This window comes from Ursus americanus, chromosome 31 (genome assembly GCF_024610735.1).
Source record: "Ursus americanus isolate L20-20 chromosome 31, mUrsAme1.1.p, whole genome shotgun sequence".
Lineage (NCBI taxonomy): Eukaryota > Metazoa > Chordata > Mammalia > Carnivora > Ursidae > Ursus > Ursus americanus.
The window spans coordinates 4,234,202-4,249,494 of record NC_142157.1 but is presented as its reverse complement, the minus strand read 5'-3'; the positions used below and the strand labels follow the sequence as shown (position 1 = coordinate 4,249,494).

The window sequence follows — 15,293 nt, the reverse complement described above, 5'->3', positions numbered from 1 at the left end:
TCAGTGGATTTGATTCCTAATTCTGCTTCCTTACTGAAAGATGTGGGCATGCTTTAATGAAAAGAATGTACCTAATATCTGTTTTGGTGGATAGAATAGAACCCTTTATATTCTAACAAAAGGACGTTCAATAGCTCAGTTAATCTAGGGTTTGTTCTATAGTCCTAAATCTACAAACTCTGCCAATTTTGAACATCATAAGTAAATAAAAGACCAAAGACGTTCTAATTCTTAAACAGTCTGAAGCCAAGAAAAAGAACACAAGGGAAAAAGAACCAAATGCAAACATAATTATATATCCAGTGTTCTCTGTGTTTTGGGTTTGGAATGAAGCTGCTGCACAATCCCCTCAGGGAAGCTCTACAGCTTGAAGTCCATCCTAAGTAGCGTTTCCTATTTCTATGCCATGACAGCCAACCATTTGCAGCTTAGCCGGTAGAGGGAAGTGAGTTTCCTAACAACTTAATTTTTAGGCTATATTTATCATCTATGAATCAGAAACTGACAGCAATGACAAGAATTTCCTCACCCATCTGCATTTTTATTCATGTCTTTTAAGAATAGCTCTGCCACATTTTAAAAATTTCAGCAGCAGTGAGACACACAATACACATCTATCAATCTATTTATGATCTATCCACCCAACATGTAGGTAATTGAGATAATATATTTGAAATCAGAAATTGGTGAAAAGAGACCACATATTTTATACTCTGGATTAATAAAAGAAAATGTTATGCTTAACATTACTGAACATAGATATTCAATTTAAACCCATCTCTTATGTAAGGTTCGCCTTCATTAACTGCAACACTAATACACCTGGATATTGCATTCTCTTGGGAGGTTAACTAAGTTAACATCATAATATTGTGAGACTCTAAATCAGTTCATATTCAAACAAAAAGTCCTGATGAAGCATGGAGTATTGACAACATGTGTCAATCTTTTTTTCCTACTATAACCCAAATAAAATGACAGCAAAGGAATTTTTCAAAAACATTTATTAACCCATAAAGACAATGGGGAGATTTCGACTGGCAAAACATTTATACTACTTTTAGAAAAACAGAGTTAGAGGAATGATGTGTGATTTGACAAAGTAAAAGACACTATAAAAATTATAATTTGAGAGTCTGCAGAGGTCAGTTTGTTCCACAGAACCTCTGAGAATGTCACTATTTTGAGGACCAGGCCACAAGGAAGCAGTTGAGAACAGGACATTGACTGAAATCTGTCTCCAAGCCATTTCTCCTACCCTTCCCAGATAGGATTGGCCTGACCCTAACTCTTGTCAGAGACCACATCCTCATTCTCTTCAAGAAACCAAGCCACAGAGGCCACAGTCATAAGGGAAGGCAGAGATGTTGCATAAGACTAAAAATAGGAGGAATAAGAGAAGCCCCCTTCTCATCCAGACTTAAAATGTTTCCCCCATAGACAGAAACCTGGAAAAATCCATCCTGGAGAAACTGAATGGTTAAAGGCAAGCAAGCAAACAAGTAAACTCTTAAACAAATTTGGCATTTCTCTTCAGAAAAAGACAAGTGTCCTGTTTGAGTGCCCCACAGTAACTCCTATCCAATAACTTCTACTTGCTTACTCAGGACTTCTGAACAGTCTTACTGCCTCACCCTTAAATGTAAAATGATTAAAATATGAAAGATGAAAGGAAGTTTCCAACTGGAAGGAGTAAAACCTAAACAAATTAAGAAAAAGAGGGAAGACAGGAAGGCAGGAAGGAAGGAAACAGGTTAAAGGGGGATCAGAGAAAGAACTTAAAAAAAAAACCATTGAAAACATTCTAAAAGAGATGTCCTTAAAATAAGAAAATATCTGTGGCTAAGTAATATTTTTAAAATGAGAACCATAAAGAAAAAGACTGGAAGAAGATAAAATGGATAATATCTCCCAGAGAATAAGGGAAAAAAAATGACAAAAACTATGTCGAATAGTTTAGAATAGTAACAAAAGTTGAAATTGAACTAAGAAGACCCAAAATTAAATTAATAGGTAATTCAGAAAAAGTTGATAGGAAAAAATCAGAGAGAAAGAAAGTATCAACAAATGGGGGGAAAAAATAGCTCTTAGAATTGAATGCCATGAATCTCATCCTGATGAAGGACTGAGTCTTGGCACCACAAATATAAAACACCCACACCCAGGAACCTTATTGTAAAAGAAAGATCCTACTCACTTGCAAAGGGAAAACAAGTTCATGTACGAAGTTATGAAAATCAAAATGGCATTAGACTTTTCTACCTACTGCAACATTGAAAGCTAGGAGACAGTGAAATGATTTCATAATTCAGAGGAAAAGTTCTTTCCAATCCATAATTCTTTTTCAAAAAAAAAAATCAAGGGTGAGGATAGACTAAATTCATATTTACAACATACAAGCCTAAAAAAAAAAAAAAAAAGACCTACCTAAAGTAGGTCTTATCCATTTTTAGAAAGCTACCTATTTATTTTTAGGAAGCTACTAGAGGACATGTTTAAAGAAAATGAAGGATGCAAGAAATAGGGGATTCAGCATAGAAGATAAGCAAAGAGCAACCTCATACTACACTGGGCACCAGTGTAGAAAGATGGAGAGCACCAAGAAAAATATGATGCGTTATTTGCTGTACCCAGGCATTTGATAGATGTGTTAGATCATTTAGGAAAAATATAATAATGTGCAAATTAGTGCAAATGAAAAATAATGGAGCAATTTTAAATATGGTGTAGAGAACATTAGAATGGAAATAATTAATATATGAACCATGAGAAATTGCTCAAAGTGTTGAGAGTCTGCTCTAGAAGGATGGACTAGTGAATGGAAGGTTGAAGGAGGATCAGATAAAATTGGACAAAATTGTTCTTTTGTGATAAATTTTTTATGTATTTGACTCATTTTTCTACCTATGCCAATTTATCTGACTAATAAAATCAAAAATCAACATACAGATTAAAAAAAAATAACTGTTACCAGATAAATTATAAAGGTGAATATAATTTTTTCTCATCAATTCCTTCTTAATGTTAACTGCCCTGGGGCTTTTATAAGAGAAACAATTATTTATTTTCAATATCCAAAAGATATAAAGAACTGATACTACTAACACCCAAAAAACAATAATACAGTTAAAAAATAGGCAGACAACATGAACAGACATTTCTCCAAAGAAGACATAGATAACCAACAAACACATGAAAAGATGCTCAACATTACTCATCATCTGGGAAATGCTAATTAAAACTACAATGTAATATCACTTCACACCTGTCAGAATGACCAAAATTAAAAACACAAGAAATGACAAGTATTGGTGAGGATGTGAAGAAAAGGGAGCAATCATGCACTATTGGTGCATTTTTCCACTATTGCGGAAAACAGGATGGAGATTCCTCAAAAAGTTAAAAGTAGAACTACCTTACAATTCAGTAATTGAACTATGGGGTATTTATCCAAAAAATTTAAAAAACACTAATTGAAACAGATACCTACACCCTCCTGTTTATTGCAGCATTGTTTACAATAGCCAAGTTATGGAAGCACCCAAATGTCCATCAATAGATGAATCCATACAGAAGTGGAATAATGGAATACGAATCAGCTGTAAAAAAGAATGAAATCTTGCCATTTGCAGCAACATGCATGGATCTAGAGAGTATTTTGCTAAGTGAAATAAGTCAATCAGGGAGGAAGAATACCATGTGATTTCACTCATATGTGGATTTCAAGAAACCAAATGAGCAAAAGAAAAAACAAAGAGAAAGAGAGAGACAAATCAAGAAACAGTTTCTTAATTATAGAGAACTATGTGATGGTTACCAGAGGGGAAAGGTGGGAGAAGGAGTGAAATTGGTGATGGGGATTAAGGAGGGCACTTGTGATGAGCCCTGGGTGATACATGGAATTGTTGAATCACTATATTGTACACCTGAAACTAATAAAACACTGTATGTTAACTGTACTGGAATTAAAATGAAAAACTCAATAAAATTAAGAAAAATAAAATCCTTTTTTAAAAAGATTATTTATTTATTTATTATTTATTTATTTATTTGACACAGAGAGAGAGAGAACAAGCTGGGGGAAGGGGCAGAGGGAGAAGCAGACTCCCCAGTGAGCAGGGAGCCCGATGTGGGGCTCAATCCCAGGACCCAGAGATCATGATCTGAGCTGAGGCAAACCACCCAGGTGCCCCCCAAAATAAAATTCTTTTTAATAAATTTTGTATTGTTAACTATGACAGATCCTTTTTGAAATAATGTTGACATATTTGAAACAACACACCTTCAAAGTCCTATCAGAGATTTTTTTAAAGAATAACAGTAGAAAAATGAACATTTTTTGATCACCCGAGTAATTGTAAATGGATATGGCAAAAACAAAACCAAAACTAAATATCGTCTTGCCAAAACAGTTTTTTACGTCTGAATATATTGACTTAAAAATTCTATACCGTAATCTAATAATCCAACACTTAGGACAGTCTCCTGACCATGAGAAAAATGTTTTCTTTTAAATTTTTTATGTAATTGTTGCAAAGGTCTGAATCTAAACTTAGTAAAATAATTAGAAAACAGTATTTACCATAGTTGCATTAAAAATGATAATCAGCCATTTAAAAAATTAGAAAATGATAGTGATGGTTACAAAGTAATTTGAATGTACTTAATATCACTGAAATGTACACATAAAAGTGGTTAACATGGTAAATTTTGCTATATATATGTTACCATAATAAAAATAACTTATTAAATACATAAAATCATAAAGAAAAATTAACTTAACGATATCACAAAAGATTAATACTTTTTTTATTTCCCTCCGGACAAAAATATTATTTATACTTGATAAATATTTGCATACTTGGGATCATAATATATAAAAAATTAGTACTTTGTTAATTTATTCAATATTCTATATTGTCCATTTTATTATGCTGAATATTCTTCAAAATAATTTTATAGTTTATTAGTAAATAATATAGATGCACCATAGTTTCTTTAATCATGCTCTTAGCTTTGGACACTTAGTTGTCATTTGCAATGTTTTGCTAGTATAGATAGTACTGAAAATATTCTTACACATACTTTTTGTCAATATCTCTGCTTATTTCCTAAGTATATTCCCAAAGTGTATTCTTGGAATTGGGATTAAATCCTAGAATGCTCTAATTAGAACAAAAATTAATGGCATTTTCAATATCTTTAGAAAGCATAAAATACTTAATATATTTAACAAAAGCAGGAGACCTCCACAATAAAAAGTATAAAACCTTTGTGAGATAAAGTAAAGAATACCTCAAAAAGTACACAAATAAACCATCTTCAAGGGTCAGAAGGCTCAATATTGTTAATATGTCAATTCTTCTTAAATTTACTTATAGATTTAATGCAATACCAATCAAAATCCTGAAGTTACTTTTGTAGAACTGACAAGCTACAGTAATCAAGACAGTGTGGTACTATAGTAAGAATAATCAAATAGTTTAAATGGGACAGAATATGTAGTCCATAAGTACACTTACACGTATAGGATTAATCAATTTTCAGCAAAGCTAGCAAAACAAATCTTTAAGTTCTTTTAGCAAATGATGCAGAAAAAACTTGACATATAGACACACACACACATACATATATAGATATTTTGCATATATATACACATACATATACATATATTGGATACATGTATCTCTTAACAAATGATGCTGGAGCAACTGGAGCTGTAGCCTGTACCTCTATGATAAACAAAATTATTTTTTTTTAAAGATTATTTATTTTAGAGACAGAGAGAAAGAAAATGAGCCAACAGGGGAGGGCAGAGGGAGAAAATCAAGCAGACTCCCCGCTGAATGGGGAGCCCAACATGGGGATCCCACAACCCATGAGATCATGACCTGAGCTGAAACTAAGAGTGGGATGCTTAACTGACGGAGCCCCCTAGGCACCCTAAACAAAATTACTTTGAAATGGATTATAGGCCAAACTATAAAAGCTGAAATTATAAATCTTCTAGAATAGATTACAGAAGAATATGTTCATGACTTTAAGGTAGGCAACTATTGTATAGGACCCAGACACTAGTAACCAACAAAAGAAAAAATTTCATAAATTAGATTACATCACATTATAAACTTCATCAAAAGAAATAATTAAGAAAGAGAAAAATAAAGCATTAACTAGAAGAAGAAAATAGTCTTGGGGCGCCTGGGTGGCTCAGTCGTTAAGCGTCTGCCTTCGGCTCAGGGCGTGATCCCAGCATCCTGGGAATGAGCCCCACATCAGGCTCCTCTGCTGGGAGCCTGCTTCTTCCTCTCCCACTCCCCCTGCTTGTGTTCCCTCTCTCGTTGGCTGTCTCTATCTCTGTCAAATAAATAAATAAATAAATAAATAAATAAATAAATAAATCTTTAAAAAAATGTCTTGATACATAATCTGACAAAAAAAAAAAAAAGCCCAAACATATTCAGAATAGACAAAGAATTCCTATAACAACAACAACAACAAATAGGCAAAGATTAGAATAGGCACTTTGCAAAAGAAGAAATCTGAGTATCCATTAAGCATATGAAAAAGTGCTCAGCATTATTAGTAATTAAAGAAATCCAAATTAAAGCCATGACGAGCTACTACTATGCATTCACTAGAATGGCTGAAATTAAAAACTGAAAAGACTAACAACATATGTGGGTGAAGACACATTTCTGGTGGTTGTGTAAAATGTTACAACTACTACAGAATACAGTTTTGCAGTGTCTCGTATAGTTAAATATACACCTATAACTCAGAAAATTACTCTTTTAGATATTTACCTTGAAAAAATAAAAATATATGCTCACCGAAAGACTTGTAAAGAATATTCATAGCACAATTACACATTAATAAGCACAGACTAGGAAGATCTCAAATGCCCATTAACAGGAGGATGGAGTAAAAATTTGTATTCAATGGAATACTATTCAGTGATAAAAAGAAAAAAATTTAAAAAAAGAAAAAACCTACTATATATGCAAGATATATAAGATATATGAAATATATCATGCTGAAAGAAAGAAGCTGACATAAAACTACTATAATAGTAGTAATAAACAACATGTATTGCATGAAGTTTTAGAAGAGGGAAAACTGATAATGGTTCAATAAATAAGATATTTATTTGTCAGAGGGAGATAGCACAAGCAGGGGGAGAGGCAGGCAGAGGGAGAAGCAGGCTTCTTGCTGAGCAAGGAGCCTGATGAGGTACTCGATCCCAGGACCCTGGGATCATGACTTGAGCTGAAGGCAGATGCTTTAACAGACTGAGGCACCCAGGTGTCCTGGAACACTCTATATCTTGGTAAGAATGTTTGCTACTTGTGTTTTCCATGAATGGCCATAGGACTATTTCCTGTTCTACACGCTCTTTTCAAACCCTGCTATCCTCGTCAAGAACAGATCTGGAAGATATTATACTAAGTATAAGAAATTAGACTGATTAAGACAAATACCATATAATTTCACTCACTTGTGGAATCTAAAAAAAAAAAAAGCAAATAAACAAACAGAAAGCAGAAGCAGACCTATAAATACAAACTGATGGTTGCTAGACGGGGGTAGTGGGAGGATGGGCAAAATGGATAAAGGCAAGTGGGAGATACAATCTTCCAGTAATGGAATGAATAAGTCAAGGGGGAAAAACGCACAGCATAAGGAATATAATCAGTGATATTGTAATAGTGTTCTATGGTGACAGATGGCAGCTACACTTGTGGTGAGCATAGCGTAATGTATAAACTTGTCATATTGCTGTGTTGTACACCTGAAACTACTGCAGCAAGGTGTGTCAACTACAGTCAAATTAAAAAGAAAAAAAGAAACATACCTGAGAAGCCTATTTCCATTAGACCTAGGTGGCTTGTGACTTTTAGGGCCAGGTCGTTAAAAGGAGGAAGGTTGATGGTTGGCCCCCTCTCATAGGATGTTTGCCTTTAGAACTCAGCCACCAGGCCCTGGTGGGTCCGTTGGTTAAGTGGCTGCCTTTGGCTCAGGTTGGGATCAAGCCCCACATCAGGCTTCCTGCTTAGCAGGGAGGGGGGACTACTTCTCCATTTTCCTCTGCCAGCTTGTGTGTTCATTCTCTCTCTCTGTCAAATAAATAAATAAAATATTTTAAAAAAAGAAGAAGAAAAAGAAGAACTCAGCCACCACACCGCAAGGAAGGCCATGTGACAGACTCCAAGAAGCACCATTCTCTGAGGGGCAGGTGAGGAAGCCTAGAGATTATTCTGGACTCTTGCCTTCGAATCTATGAAGTTAAGAACCTGGGCATCATGGATCGAGATAAGCCACACATGTTATGCCCTGTCTGAATTCCTTACCCTCAGAAACTGCAAGCATAATAAATCATTGTTTTATGCCATGGAGCTTTGGGGGTGATTTGTTACACAGTCATAATCACCTTAATCATTATACTGCATAATCAATTGTGTATCATTCCTTCCACACATAACATTTTTCACTTGGCTATACCAAGTTATGAATTTAACATACATAGTTGGTATCTATTTTGCATTCTGAACCTAAACCAATCCAAATGCAAATGAAAGAGCATTATCTGTATATTGGTCAATTCTGTTCCATTCCAAACAATGAGAATAAGACAATTCAATTTTTTCAAACACCAAAATAGTTTACCAACTTTCTGACATTTTAGTTTCTATCTTGGGTGATAAATAGTTGCAAGTTCATTCTTCTCAAACTTGGACCGTGCTATACGCACACTGTACAATGACAATATTACAAGAGGACCTGGACACATTCATTTTAAATATAGCAGAGTAACATGAAATGACTAATGCATGTACTGTGCTTCAGAAGAAAAAATGGGTTATGGTTTTATGTTATAAATTAGACAAAAACTCAAATAGCATAATTAATGTCGAACAAATGAAATTTCTTTGAATGAAAATGCCTGGGAGGAGTGATACTTCTTGGAGGCTGCTCAAATTCACAAAGTGGTACAGTATAGTGAAGACAGACCAAATTTAGAGTTTTGTGTATCTGATTTTCCTTGTGGGGAGAAACAATAAACAGTTATTTCTTAAGCTCTAGCTTCTAAGTGAAATCATATGAATGCTTTGTCTTTAACTTTTTTTTGATTCTAGAATTTCTCTAAAAAATTTTTTAAAAAAGTAAAGTATGAACTTTTACTGTTATTCAAAGTTGTTTCTTCTAAAGTGATCTAAACACCTGTAAGGGAACAGCTGATTTGGGAATTAATAGAATGAGATTTTGAGGCTTTTCTATTTATTAATGTTGAATTACCAAAATGTAAACTAAAAATTGGACAAAATTTATATATTCTCTAAATAGTATTGACAGTAGTCAGGCTGCCCATATACTTGTTTATATTTTAAAGTAATTTTAATTCTAGGTTGGAAAAACAGAAAGCAAATGTGACTTATACTCTGCATTTGATAGACTGGTTTGATTTTGGAGGCCCTGGATCAAGTAAGTAAAGTTTGACTTTGGATGTGAATCTAGTCCGTGCCAACTCTGCTGACATAGCAAACAGAAAGAAGAGAGCAAAATTCAGGGTTCCCTCAGGCCACACAAACACACACACACACACACACACACACACACACACACACACACACACACACACAGATCTAGTCTGCAGCAATCAGAAATGTGGTCTGACTCTGGGATCTATGGAAAGTACAGCCTGCTCTCAGGTCACAGGAGGGAAGTTCTAGTTTACCAGCAATTCAAATTACTCTTACTTACTCTTTAAAACAAAACAAAACAAAAACAACAGTTTCCAACAAGAGAGCTGATGTTTACTGTATTGGTTTTTCAGTTTTGTTGTTCCCTAGATTTTTTTGTTGTTTTTGTTTCTTTGTTTTCCCCCAATTGCTGCCTTTAAAAATAAAAGTTTTAAGTACTGATCAGAGACATTTACTTTGAGTATAACATTCTTCAGGATTCTTTTTTTTTTTTTAACAAATAATTTGTTGATGAAGATAGAAAAATGTTGACATTTACTTAACACCTATGATGTCTGCTAGGTGATCTTATAAAAATTTATAAATCTGTATATATAATTTAACATACATAAAAACAGTTGAGAAAGCCATGTCAGAGAAACTGGGACAACATGGCAGGTGGCCAAGGGACTCAACTGACTCTTTTTCATGGTGCTCAACAACTATAAGCTCTGAACCATTGTTTCCAGTGTGAGTGAGGGGAAAAAGTAATGGATGGATTAAGCAATGAATTAATGCATGGACAAACTATGAAATAAAAGGGGTTAAAAATGAAAATGAAACAGTATTTTCCAACCTTAAAGAGTTTATAATGGATTAGGGCATATGAAAGATACACACAACTATATAGTAAAAAAAGATATGTTGAAGTGTCTTAAGGCCGAAGGTCTATGAATTCTTAATGAAGCTAGAAATTATGTCAAGCAATGGATTTATATGGGAGATGGGTGAATCTGAGCTGGAGACTGATAAATGGGACTGTTTCTGGAGGTATTTCTGGAAGGTGGAAACCTAAATACATAGGTTCCTAAAAAAAATCATTCATCAAATTTCTGTCAAGCTAAAAACAAAAGTACTAATCTATGAAGAAGGTATTAAAATACACATGTTGTATGAAAAAAATCATATTGTACAATATGCAAGATAATTTGAGGGAATATTATGTGGGAGGGGAACTGATAAGGGAAGAAAGAATACTAATAAAAGACATCAGAAAGGGATAAATATATGGTTTTCTGAGGAGGAAGTGGTCATTTTATTTTTGGTGTTATTGGCAAAAATGGTATGATGGTAGCAAATATTTGTAGAACTTTACTATGTACCACATTGTGCTAAGCATTTTACTTATATTATTTCACTTAACCTTTAAAATAACCTTCAAGTGTTAACTTTATGCTGAGAAAATATCAAGGCCCAACACGGAAAGGATTTGAGTTGAACTCTGAAAGATGGGTAGGGTTTCAGTACATAGATATGCTTTGTGTTGATAAGTCCTCACTGGAAGATAGAGTGAATGAAGTTCTAAAAGTGAAGGAGAAAGTTTACTTTGTTGAAACAAGGAATATTTTGAGGAGTAATAGTAGAGAACCTAAAAGAAATGAGGAATTTTGGAATAAAGAAAACAAACAAGCAACAATAACAATATCAATACAAAGGAAGGAAAAAAAAAGGAAGGAAGTCCTTGCATTTGGTTAAGACATTTGGATATGTGTGAAGCAGTAACTATAAATTAGATTAGGTATTGAAGGACAGTAGCTGTACTTTATTCACCTTTGTTTCCTCCTATATAATCTAATAAAATGCTTTGAAAATGTTTGAATAAGTGTAAACATTAATAATCAGAATTGAACTTCAGGAAGAATAATTTACAAAGGCTAAATACATCCTATACACATGGATTTCGGGAGACAATTTTTAGAAACCCTGTATACTTTATATACTACTTTCACTTTTTTACAATTTTTTTCTAGGTCAAATTCATATTTCATGTCAGAGGAACAGTAAGTTGTTCAGTAAATGATTTGCTGTCAGAGGATGGGGGTCCAAATTAGTATGTTTTTTGTTCATTATTATTTCTCCCTAGGTTTCAATCTTGTAAGTTCTTGTTTTTCTTCAATTAGTCATTTATAATATGTTATTCACTCATAATTTATTTTTCATAGGAAGAAAAACTAGAGCCCTGTTTTCCTCAGGCTTGTTATATATACACGGGATTCTGAGGGTCTCTATCACTTCTGGATCCTACCTCCCTAAATAAGGTTAAGATGAATCTGAATCACACCAAATTCTGCATTAGGCCAATGATGTCTGGAAAACTCCAGAGTTTTTACATTTTCTGTATCTCCAACCAGTCACTTGGCTGACTTGTTCCCAGGATGTATTTATGTTTATCTTGCTCTCCTCCTTTCCTGGCTAGAATTGAGGTGCAGTCTTTTAGTGTCCCTGACTCACCCATCAGTTCAGTGTTGACTGAAGTGACTTCATGTGTTTTGTGCCATAGGCTTAAATATACAAAGGACTCTTGTTCTACTTTCTGATCATTATGACTTAGAACTATTCAGGAAAATAGCTTTACATTGATGATTTCTGTTTTACAGGGTATTTTCTCCAATGACATGATGCTTTGAATATTCAAAATGTTAATCAATATTATATTTGAGTTTACTGGAAATAATTTATTTCAGCTAATTATATTATTGTTTATTACAATTGCAACTAGAGTTTGTTTTCTTCCTAACGTACTTGAAATAAATGAAATTAAATACAAAGAAAAATAGGGCAATTAGGAACAAAAATAGGTTGATGTAGCTTGAAGGAAGCAGAGAGAAAGGATATATTAGATACTAGAGATAGTCACATTAATACAGTTCATTACTGAAACTAGCTTTCAGTTTCCTGGCTGCAACGTGGAGAGGAAAACATGTCATATTGTGTAGATTCTACTTCCTGACAGATTAATACATGCACATTTATCTGTGGAAACAACATTTTTCTTAAAACACAAACAGACATTTTCTGTCTAGCCTTATAAAGAGATCTTTGAGTTAGGTAGTAAATGATATTTTCTACTAAAATTTAATAAAAGCTTATGAATAATCCTTTCTTTACTGACAGTACAAATAGCTTGCATTACCTATTTTCTTTGCACACTTTCACGTAGATAGAGGAAAAATATGCGGGGGTGTTTTTTTTGGAGCTGACCTTCCCTTTATGATTACCTGATCAGGGGTGTGATCAAGGGGAATCAGAATCAAATCTATAAATTGATGCACAGGGAAGGTGGTTGACAAATGGGAATTTCTAGCACCCACAGTGTGAGTTCAGTCACAAAATCATGGAAGAGTAGAGCAATTTAGGATGGACAAAGCTAATCCCCTCAGTCACCAGGGGAAAAACTGAGGCCAGGGGAAAATGTGACCCCAGATTGTCCAGGGTGTCGGATGTGCCAATCTAGCATCTGGACAACCCATGTCTGTTTCTCACAAAAAAGGATCACATGTTCTCTGTTTCAGTTGGTCTCCACTATAGTATTCCTCCTTTCATGCCATTCTTTCTCTTTTAATCATTGAGAAAAAAATTATACATAAAAATCAGGGACTGGAATGAGGTTAACATAGGCAATAGAATCCAAAGGGTGCAATTTTGTGTAAAGTTAACACATGTGTTTTTTATCAACTCATATTAAAAGTTTATTGACGAGGGAACAGAAGGCAAGCTGAGGACAAAGCAGAAACTGACACCCTGCACCCCCCCCTCCCCCATGAGACCTATGTGACATTCCTCAGGCACTCCTGGCTGCCCTAAAGGACAAAGAAATAGTTAACCTATAGAGACCACAGTCCTGTAAGACTTGAATCTCCCTCAGATTACAAATGTCTTAGCAGTTAAGAACAAAGCATTTCTATCAATAACCTAGCTTTCAGAAGGGAATGTAGATACAATAATTAAATGTCTTTATAACCTGCACACCCTAGACAGATACTTCTAGGAATCCAGAAAGTTCCCAACTATCTTCATGTTAATGCCTTGCTGGGGGGGTAAACAACCTTAACTTGACAATGGCAAGGCTTCTTTATCCTGTGAGTATCCTGTGAGTCTTCTTTAACATATGAAAGTACTCTCTAGAAGCCTCCCTTTTTCCTTACCTCCCCCAACCCCATTGTATATAATCAGCCACCCTTCACAACCCGGGGCAGCAGCTCTTTCTGCCCACACGTCCTGTCCCCGTGCTTTAATAAACCACCAATTTTGCACCAAAGGCGTCTCAAGAATTTTTTCTTGGTCGTCGGCTCCGGACCACACCCCACTGAACCTCACCTATATCCCACAACCTCATCATTTATGATAAACTTTCAGGAACAGTTTCAATTTAATATAATATTGTCTTTTTGATAAAGGTAATTCATATAGTATACAACCAGAGGTAATTCACTTTTACACAGGATTGTAATACTTATCCCACAAGCCAGAAAAAAAAATTACCAAACCATATGCCTAATTCAAATTTAGTGATTATCAATGTGACACATTTTAGATACTAAGTTGAACAATATTTTCTTCCAGCTAATAAGAAGGTATTTACACCAGTAGGTTTTCTTATGCTTTAGTTTGCCAAAGAAGTGATCTTGAAATTTCAGAATGAGGTTAAAAGGATTTCCTGCTTGTATTTTCTCATTTTCCTTCTTCTCATCCCCACCTCCCATCCACTCCAGTGCAAATTTCCTACAAAGTCTGTTCTCTGTACAGTCTGTCAAAACATCTCTTTTTCATTACCTCACTACATCTACTAAGCAACTAGAAATTAGCAAGTTCTGATATCAAGCATCATTACCACTTTTTAGTGCATTCTGCTGCTTGGAGTATAGCAGTTCTTATCCCTCACAAGAAGCATGGGAGGGTTACTTGTTTAGTTAAAAATGTGACACTGAGCAGCTGTTCCAAGAAAGCCCCGAAATAGAGAAAGTTCTGTTTACCAACATTTCTTTCTTCTTCTGTGCCTTGCTCCTTGGCTTGCAGAAGCGCAGATGCTGGGATTGGTTATTTAAGCCACTATCCAGTGGGATTATTAAAATCCTCTTGAGGCAAATTTTCAAGAAACAAATGGGTTTCATAAATGTATATTAATCTGTTTAGCTTCAGATAATGAAAACATACTACTCTGGTATGAATCATATGTGGCATGTGAAGCCCAAGCACCCCCCACCCAACCCCCACAGGAATGTAACCAGAGGCGCTGAGGTGTTGGAATGTGGCCTTGTAGTCAGGGTGCTTCATGGGAGGTATTTGGAATGCAAAAGAACAGATCCAAATTAGGGACAGTTCAATTTTGGAATGACAAGCTGAATTCTGATCTCTGTGTATTCTTAAGTACAGGAGAGGACACTTTGGGTCATGCCTGAATTTGTGGACCCTGTCTTCCCAAGGACAGTATTTTAGGTAAATGCCTTAGCAGGTGGTTGCAATTAGACTGCAGGGCACATACATCCTAAGTCCTCCTTTGCTTAGCAGCTTGCTGGGCCCCCGGTGACCGCCACACACATCAGGACAGGGCAGGTCTTCGGTTCTCACTTACCAACTGGGGGACTATTCCAGTGCATTCTTCGCACTCAGCCAGGGCTCTGACTCTAAGAGTAAAGGCAGGCCTGGGACTATGTGAAAGGTTCAGAGGCACAGGATATCGAATGTGTATGCAGTTTCTGTGTTTGAAGAGATTTTGCAATGCTCTTGTAGAAATGGTGCCATTAAAGTATTTTCTTTTGGATTCCTACCACA

The 15,293-nt window shown here is 35.0% G+C and overlaps 1 long non-coding RNA gene across 3 annotated transcripts in view; it reads right to left on the bottom strand.

Annotated features, from left to right (window-relative positions):
* LOC148107356 (uncharacterized) overlaps positions 1-14,688 on the bottom strand; it is a 29,813-nt gene extending 15,125 nt beyond the window's left edge. For all 3 annotated transcript variants that reach the window (XR_015722503.1, XR_015722505.1, XR_015722504.1), the window contains exons 1-2: positions 14,495-14,688; positions 7,856-8,117 (exon numbers count right to left, since the gene is read on the bottom strand). This is a non-coding gene — a long non-coding RNA (uncharacterized LOC148107356). The remainder of the gene's footprint in view (positions 1-7,855; positions 8,118-14,494) is intronic.
* Between the last annotated feature and the right edge of the window lie 605 nt (positions 14,689-15,293).